Source organism: Salmo trutta, chromosome 32 (assembly GCF_901001165.1).
Source record: "Salmo trutta chromosome 32, fSalTru1.1, whole genome shotgun sequence".
Classification (NCBI taxonomy): domain Eukaryota; kingdom Metazoa; phylum Chordata; class Actinopteri; order Salmoniformes; family Salmonidae; genus Salmo; species Salmo trutta.
This window is the reverse complement of record NC_042988.1, coordinates 23,432,493-23,444,714: the sequence shown is the minus strand read 5'-3', so window position 1 is coordinate 23,444,714 and position 12,222 is coordinate 23,432,493. Positions and strand designations below refer to the sequence as shown.

General features: G+C 41.7%; 1 pseudogene; it reads left to right on the top strand.

The window, feature by feature from the left end:
* Positions 1–3,240: 3,240 nt before the first annotated feature.
* Positions 3,241–8,288, top strand: LOC115171463 (uncharacterized; annotated as a pseudogene).
* The last annotated feature ends 3,934 nt before the right edge of the window (positions 8,289–12,222 follow it).

Genomic DNA, 12,222 nt, shown 5'->3' with positions numbered 1-12,222 from the left:
GGCTCGTGTCACTGGGCAGCTTGCGGCTGTGCATCCCTTTGTAGTCTGTAATGGTTTGCAAGCCCTGCCATATCCGATGAGCATTGGAGCCGATGTAGTACGATTTGAACTTAGTCCTGTATTGACGGGATATCTTATAGCTTCTGGGTTAGAGTCCCACTCCTTGAAATAGCATTACTGTTGAGTTAACTTCCAACCAGATATCAAACCTACATGATGTAAAGACAACAGAACCTCTGCATCGTAGAAGTGTGACAAAATGGGGGGTTGGCAAGAGCATCACATAGAATGCTGAATTCCTAAGACAATACAAAAACATTTCTTCATATTTGATAAGAGTAATTTCGGGGGCTAGACCACCCTACACCAACCTACAAAACCAATCAGTTATAGTATTGTTGTAATTTCATCCATCAGTTTTGACTTTCTTATTCCATATCTACAGTATATGAGCAAAAGGGGCGTATCTGTTCGGTATGTCTGGGTGTTGGTACACAGAGAACCCAGCTTTATGGTATTAGTAGGAAGAGAGTAGGAGTTGGGGAGTGGTCTCCCAGCCCAGCACCAGCTTAAAGCAGGGGAGCTGAATCAGATTGTGCTATTGGAAGACTTCCCAGTCAAAGTGCTTTTTCAATCCAATCCATTTAGTTTAGCAATGCGTCACCACCAAAGCAGTGTGGCGCGAACATGCTGGGGAATTCCAATGTGAGAGCAGGGCCCATATTTAATCTCCCTGAACCCAGTGCCTTGTGGAGGAAAGATGAAGCACAGAGACATGTAATTTAGAGACACAGGGAAATATGCAGTATTTACAGGGGAATATTGAACCTCACTCTCTAGACTGACCAGGTGAATCCAGGTGAAAGCCATGATCCCTAGGGCTCCCAAGTGGCGCAGCGGTCAAAGGCACTACATCTCTGTGGAAGAGGCATCACTACAGTCCCTGGTTCAAATCCAGGCTGCATCACATCCGACTGTGATTGGCAGTCCCATAGGGCAGCGCACAATTGGCCCAGAGTTGTCTGGGTTTGGCTGGGGTAGGCCGTCATTGTAAATAAGAATTTGTTCTTAACTGACTTGCGTAGTTAAATAAAAAAATATATGTATTGATGTCATCTGTTAAATGAATTTCAATCAGTGTAGATAAAGGGGAGGAGACAGGTTAAGAAGGATTTTTAAGCCTTGAGACAATTGAGACATGGATTGTGTATGTGTGCCATTCAAAGGGTGAATGGATTAGACAAAATATTTAAGTGCCTTTGAACAGGGTATGGTAGTAGGTGCCAGGCGCACCTGTTTGAGTGTGTCAAGAACTGCACCTCTGCTGTTTTTTTACACACAACAGTTTCTCGTGTGTATCAACATGGTCCACCACCCAAAGGACATCCAACCAACTTGACACAACTATGGGAAGCATTGGAGTCAACATGGGCCAGCATCCCTGTGGAATGCTTTTGACACCCTGTCCCGCTGAATTGAGGCTACTCTAAGGGCAAAAGGGGGTGCAACTCAATATTAGGAAGGTGGTCCTAATGCTTCGTACACCGTGCATATACTGTAAACGAGTCAAGGCTCATCCTATATAACTACTGCAGTACACACGTTTTTTATTCATATACTGTCTAGACACACCATCACATACATAGATATATATATTCTGGACTGACATATACTGTCCATACTGTCTAGACACACCATCATATACATAGATATATATATTCTGGACTCTGACATTGCTCATTCTGATATTTATAATTATTTTCTTTTTTGGGTTTGTGTGTATTGTTTAGTATTGTTAGGTATTACTGCACTGTTGAAGCTAGAAACATAAGCATTTCACTGCACCTGCGATAAAATATGCAAAATATGTGTACGCAACCTTTACAATTTGATTTGATTGAGGTGGGATAAATGGAAAGAAACTATCAAATCAGAAACTATTTGACCCATTGCTGGCCAATTTGGTTGCAGTTATAATAATAAAAACATCCAACATGCATAAAAATGAATCCATGAGTGAGTTAATGGTTATTATCGGCTCAAACAGAGAACAAATTTCATTTGACTTACACATAACACATGAAACAAGAAACACATTTGAACTAACCTTTGAAACTCATCATCAGACTCATTTGATTATTTCTGGATGATTCTATGCATATTAATGAAGGCTATGTGCATCACAAACAAGCACAGAGGTATATGATCACAACACTACCTCTAGGATCATATGCTTTGCGGCAGTCACTCAGGCTGTTGCCATGGCCCCTCTTGTGGCAGCGCGAAGATACTGCAGGAACTTTTAGCATGACAGTCTTATATCTCTCATAAACAGACCAAAATCCCACTAATTTACCATGCCTGCATTTTTATCCTAGCTTTTTTCGTATATCAGATTTTTTCTAAACATGGAAAACTAAAAGCCACCTACAGACCTAGTCCTGATTCCCGCATTTCAACGGACCCTATAACTAAAATGCAGGTATCAGGTCTGTGTGAAAAGTTCTCAGCTTTTTTACAGGAAAATAATTCACTTTTCCATTGTTTAACTAATTTGAACTGCAAACAGCCCCCATGCAACACCCCCCACTCCCCACCCCTCCCAATTTGTCAGTTACCCTGATATAAAGGGTTACACCTGGTAAAAAAGGGTTACACCTGGTAAAATAAGTGGTAAATAAGGTACTGTTAGAAAGGGTAATATTTAGGACTTTATTAAGATCCCCATTAGCCGATGTCAGTGGTGACAGCTAGTCGTACTGGGGTCTGACACATAACGAAAAAGACATTACAGACGAAAGACTTTACAATTGACATACATCTAAACATTAACATGTAGTCCGAACGTGTGTTCATCTATCAGTTACCCATACATGTTAGTACATACACACAAAAGTAGGCCACATGAGTGAGAGGCGTTGTGCCATGAGATGTTGCTTTAATTGTTTTTTTTAAACCAGGTTTGCTGTTCACTTGCTTTACATGAGATATAAACATTACCTTATATTTATTTTACAGGTAACATACCACATCTGTCTGAAATGGTTACTACATGAGTCAGCTACCCTCTGAAGTCGCTAGTATGTTACAGAACATTTCATTTAGTCTCGCCATCCTTCCAAATAAAACTTACAAATGTATTTCCAAAAATATGCCACAATATTGTTCCACGCAACAGATGTGTTTACTTAAGGATTTGCTCTGTTTTGGGCGTTCCTTTTCTCGCCATTCAAAGGAGTGGTGGTGACGTGTCCACGCGTTCTTATCGCTCAATGGGTCCAAGTTGAGTTTGGTGAAGGAAGGGAAACGAAACTGAGAAGACAACATTCCGGTGTAGGGAGACTGAACAACATTCATCCTCTTTGTCAAGGTGAGTGAGCTTTATACATCCATATTTCTTTACACAAATGAAACAGTTGAAACAATAACAAAGCGTTTTACCCGCCCCTGTTTCAGCTAAAATCTGAGGGATGGAATTGGAGATTGTAATCACTCTTAAATTCACAGACAGACCTATGGATGCAAGGACTGGCCATCCATGATATCAGAATTATAGTTTTAACGATGTATTAAAGGTATAGTGTTTGTTTACATTTACTTTGTTTGTAAACATTGGAGTAAAACAAGCTTATATTTGGGGTTTTGATGAGGTACAAGAGTTGAACTAAGCTAATGAGGAAGTAAGTTATATTCTTCAAGAGATAATGGTACATAAGGCTATCGTTACTTTATAAATCCACCGTAGAAGTGCTCGGAGCAGGTGCAATTTGCAGTGCAAGAACAAGCAAACGTATAACCCCGGGCTTGTCATGCAGAATTCAAATTGTGGCTGTACAACATGCAAAAAGTTAGGGAGTTTGGGTCTAGAAACGACTGGAGGGATAAAACTAGCTAGCAAAAGTGTGGGTGGAATGTACAGTGTCATCCTCTGCCTTTGACAAGGGCCCTCAGAAAACAAGGTTTCTGAACATCCTCGAACCCAGGCGCATTTGTTGGTAGCAAGCCTTGCAGACAAGGCTAAAGACGACACCCAGGTTATAGTTAACAATCAAAATAAAACAATAGACACTACAGCCAGAGTCTCCCGAACAGCTTTCGAATGAGACTAAACGTTATAGGCACAGGCTTGTTCATGGTTTTGAGCAAGAAATTGACTGTCAGGAGATACATGGACTTGACATGGTCATTGTGGGATGTTTTGAAAACTAAGGTAGGAAAACTGTTGTCCTTTACAAACTTGTTCTGTACTGTGAAGTTAATCCGAATATGTGGAGGCCTATATATTAGCATATGTGTTTTCTGCTGTAGCCTATATTGATTTATTTTATTTGAAGTTATAATATTGTGATATTTGTTCTACTACTACATTGATTCGGGTCTTGTAAACCCCCCAGCTGAGTGTGTGTTTATATGCATATGGCGGGTGTTCTGCAGTGACGTCTGAAATTGTTGCTGTACACTGATGTCTAGAAAATGTGGCTCTCGCGCTCACTGTGTTCCGGGACCTCCCGATGTACAAATTAAGCACCGTGTTTGCCCATGTAGCTATGTGATGTATGTGAATCCTGTTTCAAAATTTATATCAGAAACGAAATGTAATGTCTGGGATTTTTTTTGTTAATTATCCACAGTTACATTGGACATGCCCTGGGGACAAGGCAACACTGTTGAGTAACGATATCAACCAAACCAGGAAATGTCCAAACACAGGGAGAGCGTCATGTCACGGTGAGACTATTAACCAGTTAATTGTAACTAAATGTAATCGAAAACGTCAACTTAATCCCCAAATGTAATTCTGTATCATGAGGGCCATAAAAATAACTAGTAATGCTGCATTTTCAGGACACAAGCTCAAGTTCACAGTACAAATATGATGCAAATATGAAATATTTTTATGATGTATTTCCTATTCAACAAAATCGTATGAATATGGTTTGCAATTACATATGCTTTCTAAATATAGCATAATCATATTATAAAATGACTAATGTTTCACCTTCCTTATAACAGTAAATTACATATTTGTATGTTTAGTGTTAGAGAAAATGCATATTTTTGCAAGGTCTCTCTTGATCAAACTGTCTGCTGTAGCTTGGCTTCCTGAACTTGTTAGGAACTCTCCTTTCATCTCATATCAATCCTGGCCCTCTATGACAAACGGAACGTGTTATTGTTAAGTATTTTTTTAATCTATAAATTATTTTAGATTTATGGCTATTATTTGATCTCTGAATGTGCTACCATGATGAAACCACTCTCTCCTGCTCCACTATGAGTTAATGATTGCAGGCATGTGCTTTGTCAGTGGCTGTGATGTAGGGTTCAGGGGTTGATGGACAGTCGGAAGAGCGAATGAAATGATAGGAGGGACATCCTAGCTTCAAGTGGTTTCAGTTTTCGCATCCTACATCACACAGGCTCAGAAAACACTACTGTGTCTGTGGGAACCAGGGCTTTTGCTCAATGCAAGCCATTTCAATCTACGGTGTCCACAGATCGATTTATAAGCAAAAATGTTGGTCGGTACCAGAACCTAAACAGGGTACCTTACATCTAAGAGGCTTAATAACTGGGGCAGAAAGGAGAGTGTTGCTGGGTTACTTTAAATTGACAATAGAGGGCAGTGTTGACAAAGAATCCAAGGTATTCAATAAAGGCCATTCAATAAAAGGTTAAAGTTGGATAGGCACTCTGTATCTACAACTTTGTCATTTTATATACTGATTATCCTTAATTCAATAGTAAAGCTCCTGACTGAAGCTTACTTTTCTTCCAGATCAGCGTTAACAAGGGAGCTCTTGGGCCAGTACATCTCAGACACCCTCAGCCACATTCACACAGTGAGGGAGTTCTGTGACAGGCATTCCAAATGGGCCCTTCAGAGGGAGACAGAACTGGAAATGATGAGGGACATCAAGGAGAGGGCAGACAGAATTGACCTTAAGTTCGACCATGTCCGTAACTCAGCGACCAAGGCCAAGGCGTTTGGGGAGTTCGTATGGAGCGGTCTGACCCAGGGGACTGCAGACAGTAGGCGTGAGGAGCTGGAGAAGGAGCTGGGGGCTGTACTAAAGGACACTCTGGGAGGCCTGGAGAAGCTGGATTACTTCCTGGATGCTGTGGAGTGTCTGGCGGTCACCTGTCACTTGGTGTTTGAGGAGAACAGGTTCCTCTGTCTGCCTCAGGGGACGAGCCATGCCAGTGTTCAGGCTGTCATCACTGCTGCCAGAAAATCCTGCCCTCTCCTCATCCACTTTAAGAGGGATGCTAAGGCCTTCTTTATGCCCAGCCACCTCAATGTAGAGGTGCTGGCCCTCCAGCTGGACAGATACATACATATCAGCCAGCAGCTCTGTAAGAGGATGGACATAGGGTAAGTGGAGCTCCAATCACAATTGCTTCAACATTAACTTATGTAATGTTCTTTATTGGCATTTTACAAACACTTGATGTACATTTTTTGCTTCTAGATTACAGATCAGACAACAGCCTGGGAGTAATCTTAAAACACTGTATTAATATCATAATTTATATTAGAATAGTTGTACTATTTTCCTTCATTTTTGTCCTTCTCAGATGTGTCATTTGACAAGGTTCTTTGGCTTATGTGATATAATTCAAAATCCACATATAAATGTAATGAATATAATGTAATGTTGAAATGAATATGCATTGTTACAGTAGCTCCATCAGTCCAATGCTGTTTTGGAAAAAGAAGAATGACATCCCTGTGGTCAACCTTGGTGATGTGAGTGAAGAGTCCATACAAAAGATGATGGACCATTTGAATCAGCTGAATGATATCAGGTAAGTTTAGTTTGGTTGTTGTCTTTAAACTTCTGTTGATATTTTTATTTTATTGGTATACAGTAAATAGATGTTGAATCGGTCTCTCCTCTGTCAGGATGGACCAGCACCTCAGAATAACATTCCTGTTCCAAGGGGCTGCTCAGCGCTTCATTGGCCGGTTCAGCCAGCGCCGACCCAGGATGGAGCAGTTTCTGACCGATCTGGAGGAGAATGCTGTGCAGCTGGACAGGATGAAGCTGGGGGCTAAGATCTCCAGTGTGGCAGGCAGCTCAGTGGGGGCAGCTGGAGGGATCCTATCCATCGTGGGCTTAGCTCTGACCCCTGTCACTGCTGGGGTGTCACTGGCTCTCACCATTGCAGGGGTCAGCCTGGGGGTCACCAGTGGGGTCAACAGTTTAACTACTGGTATCACAGAGATGACGGTCAATAGCATCCATGAGAAGAAAGCTAGAGAAGTCTTCCAGAGTTTCATGGAGGACGTGAAGAGTCTCCAGGAGTGTCTGGAGGATGTGGCCACGAATATGGAGCCCATCTTGGGGCAGAGCGGGGTGGACGGCGTGCTGGGGGCAGGGAAGGTGATTGCCACAGCCGGGGCCATTGGAAAAGGCATCGACTCCATAGTGGACTGTGCCTCGGCTCTGAGTGTTAAGGCCCTTGCAAATGAAGATCTGATTGCAAGCGCTGGTAAGTTGGCGCTCCAGGAAGGCAAAGCAGCACGAAACCTGCCCAAGCTAGCAGGGGACATCCCAGACATTGGACAGGTGGCCAAAGGCACCCCACTAGCCCTCTCCAGCTCGGCGCGGGCTGGTTTTATCACTCTCAACGCCCTCTTCATTGGCCTGGATGTTTTCTTCATCTGTAAAGACAGTGTGTGCCTGGCCAAAGGCAGCAAGAGTGAGTTCTCCCAGCTCATCCGTGCCAGAGCGGCATTGTGGCGCACAGAGCTAGACTCCTGGCAGAGGATCTACGACTCGCTGTGTAGAGGAATTTGGAAGTTCAGGAAGTGCCAGAGAATCCTGGCACAGCCTTTTTACCCCCCTGGAGGAGAATCTGAAAGAGAAAAAATCAATGTAGGACAACATCAATGACTTACCAGTTTGAAGTTAGGGACTGCCAAACATACTGTACATCGCCTATCTGTCAGTCATTTTGATTATGCATTTTACTTGATTCTCCTTTATTTATTAAATGTAATAATGTTTCTATGATTGTGCTGCTGACATGTACATGCACAGAAGACTCATCTTCCTCCCTTCACCAGTAGTTGAAAACGTCTTGCTAACAGGCAATGAAACATGTTAGTACAATTTATTATGATATTGACTTGTGTGAAAAGGTTTCTATGAGACTTTATGAAATGGAAAGGGACTGATTATGTCTGGCCTTATTTGTGTCAATAATAATAATAGGCCTAGTTTCTGGTGTTCTGAAATACCTTTGTAAAACAGTTATTTAATAAATCCTTTTTTAATTGGTCTTTTCTCATTTCCATCATAACAATTTAATACGGGACATCAGAGTGAACCAGTCTGTAGTCATGTGTACAGCAAGACAAAGGCATTATGTTATACAACAGAACACAATAAGAACACTCCATATGTTTAACCTGATATTTTCTGCTTCCACACAACTTATTGTAATGGTGATTATAAATAATCCTAAAACATGAGTTCCTTATATGTAATCCTATATGTACAGAAAGTGTAAATCCGTTGCCCATATCATTTATCTCTGGACTTTGGCCTGGAACAGGAATCACTTTTCAAAATGTTACATACAAGGAAACAAAAGCAGGACTCTCATAGGACAGCCTGAGAGGCAATAGCTTTTTACAGCCAGTGTCTTGCCCCAGTGTAGCCTTGGCAACAGTCAAGTGTGGTAATCAAAGGCAGCTATATATATACACACACACACACTGTACCTTGTGATAATCAGAGCTATTTTCAGAAGTAGTAGGGATTGAGGCTATAATGATTCATATTCACATTAATAACAGAAAATCATGCAAATTGATCATACATTCAAAACATGCAGAATGATGTGAATACTATGTTGTATGCATGCAGATAAGTTCTATCAAACAGTAACAAGGTTCTATCAAACAGTAACGAGCCAGTAATTATACATTTCCGTCCAGTTCTTGCATTTTTAATGCAAACTTTATGCAATTGTAAACATTTGCCATGGGGCGGAGAGAAGTTTAGTAATATTATAACAAATTTCATGCAATTCTACAAATTTTGCCATGGGGCAGAGAGAACAAATGTGCAGTTTTACAGCAACTTTCCTTCAATTCTATCCAATTTGCCATGGGGTGGAGAGAAATGTTTTCTGTTTTAAAGCTAATCTCCTGTAATTCTACACATTTTGCCAAGACTTATGCCATGTTAATGATATGAGTGAGAGTGATTAACAAAATCAATGAGGGCCCCATGGAGGTCAGGGCCCCTGGGCACATGCCCTGCGTGCCCGGTTGGTATTCAGCCATGATTACCACAAGTTAAGATAGCTGGCTAGCCTAACTTACCAATCTAAAAATAGTGGAAGATATGAATGTATTTTGGACTGTAGTAGGTATAAAGTTAATCAGGAAGTCAGCAAGGTCTGCTTTCCACACCTGCTGTTGAACCACAAGATGTGTAAGTACAATGTATTTTTACATTCCATTCTTTATCGTTTAGATACATTGAATAAATACTGGCAGACATACAGTATATATTGTCTGTCTCATTTGACAAGTGCTGGGCATATTTAGGCATCACATTAAACAACTTTCTCAGTGAGTACTTTAGGTATAGTATAGTGTTTTACTCACTGTCTGATTTCTCATCTGTGCATCTCCTTTTCTGCCATCTTGTGGACTCTCCCCTGTCTCCTCCATCTCCTTTCTGTCCCTGTCCTCCTCCTGGTGCCTCCTCTCCTACTTCTCCCTGACCTCCTCCAGGATTGCTGCGGACAATCTCCCTCCGGACCCCCAGAGAGAAGTCCCTGGAGGGGAACCCCTCCCAACCAGTCATGTTCACCACTGTCACCTGCCCCTCTGCCCAGGATGGTGTTGCCCACAGCACTCTTCCCCGCCTCTCTCCGATAAGGATTATTCACAACCCTGAGACCACAGAGAGGGAATGCTTGGGCGAAATGAACAAAGAGAATAACAATTATATTTTATTGCATATCTCTTTAACCAACCTTTTCTCACAGTATTATAGCTGTGAATGAAAATCACTCATGAGATCATTACAATCATTGTATTGAGAGACAGTTTATCTGACTGCAGTGTGCGTTTTCTCTTCCTGTTTCTAGTTTTGCCAGGATTGATCAAAAACTGACCTGGTTGAGAATCTGATCTTCCAGTGTCTTCCATTTCCACCATGACCTCATCTGAATCGACTGTTTGTCATACTTGTATGATATGGCAACATACAACCTGTGCCTTCAAAAATACTCCACTTTCATCAGAATTGAATGTATACAGTAGCAGTTTTCCCCAGTCATTCCTCTCCCCTCCCATCTTGGGACGTCTTGTCTGAATGGCTTACGGTCTATAGCCATACCCTACTAATCAATCTTTACTGTCCGAGGAATCCAAATTTCACAGTGGGACTGCTTGAATGTTCATCCAGCTTGACAACACTACCATGGCAGGAAATAACAGTCTGTCTGTGACACTGCATGGGAACAGCTTCTTTATTGTGCCTGAAGACTCAACTTTTGTACACTGGCTCAGTGCCTGATAAATTGGGAAGTGTTGTTTCTGGACAGGGCCCTGGCAATAACGAAACAGACTCACTTATCAGTAGTAACACATCTCTGGCAAACAAGATTAGTAAAGAATGAAGGTCATGTTATGTTTGATGGCTGAAGGTCCATCTCAAACAGCTACATATTCATTCTTTGGCAGATAAATGCATCGACTGGCAGAACCCCTTTACAGTAGCTCAGCTTTGACCAGGTGTTTGAGGAGCAGATGGGTGACATGCCTTGGAAGTGTTGATCAAGTTCTTCAACAGATGATCAGGTCTCTATAATTATCAAACTGATATATATATACAGTTGAAGTCAGAAGTTTACATACAGTTAGGTTGGAGTCAATAAAACTCCACAAATTTCTTGTTAACAAATTATAGTTTTGGCAAATCGGTTAGGACATCTACTTTGTACAAGACACAAGTCATTTTTCCAACAATTGTTTACAGACAGATTATTTCACTGTATCACAATTCCAGTGGGTCAGAAGTTTGCATACACAGTTGACTGTGCTTTAAAACAGCTTGGAAAATTCCAGAAAATGATGTCATGGCTTTAGAAGCTTCTGATAGGCTAATTGACATCATTTGAGTCAATTGGAGGTGTACCTGTGGATGTATTTCAAGGCCTACCTTCAAACTCAGTGCCTCTTTGCTTGACATCATGGGAAAATCAAAAGAAATCAGCCAAGACCTCAGAAAAAATGATAGACCTCCACAAGTCTGGTTCATCCTTGGGAGCAATTTCCAAACGCCTGAAGGTACCACGTTCATCTGTACAAACAATAGTACACAAGTATAAACACCATGGGGCCACACAGCCGTCATGCCGCTCAGGAAGGAGATGCGTTATGTTTCCTAGAGGTGAATGTACTTTGGTGCGAAAAGTGCAAATCAATCCCAGAACAACAGCAAAGGACCTTGTGAAGATGCTGGAGGAAACAGGTACAAAAGTATCTATATTCACAGTAAAACAAGTCCTATATCGACATAACCTGAAAGGCCGCTCAGCAAGGAAGAAGCCACTGCTCCGAAACAGCCATAAAAAAGGCAGACTACGGTTTGCAACTGCACATGGGGACAAAAATCGTACTTTTTGGAGAAATGTCCTCTTGTCTGATGAAACAAAAATAGAACTGTTTGGCCATAATGACCATATTTATGTTTGGAGGAAAAAGTGGGAGGCTTGCCAGCCAAAGACACCATCCCAACTGTGAAGCACGGGGGTGGCAGCATCATATTGTGGGGGTGCTTTGCTGCAGGAGGGACTGGGGCGCTTCACAAAATAGATGACATGAGGATGGAAAATTATGTGGATATATTGAAGCAACATCTCAAGACATCAGTCAGGAAGTTAAAGCTTGGTCACAAATGGGTCTTCCAAATGGACAATGACCCCAAGCATACTTCCAGTTGTGGCGAATTGGCTTAAGGACAACAAAGTCAAGGTATTGGAATGGCCATCACAAAGCCCTGACCTCAATCCCATAGAAAATTTGTGGGCAGAACTAAAAAAGCGTGTGTGAGCAAGGAGGCCTACAAACCTGACTCAGTTACGCCAGCTCTGTCAGGAGGAATGGGACAAAATTCACCCAACTTATTGTGGGAAGCTTGTGGAAGGCTACCTGAAACGTTTGACCCAAGTTAAACAATTTAAAGGCAA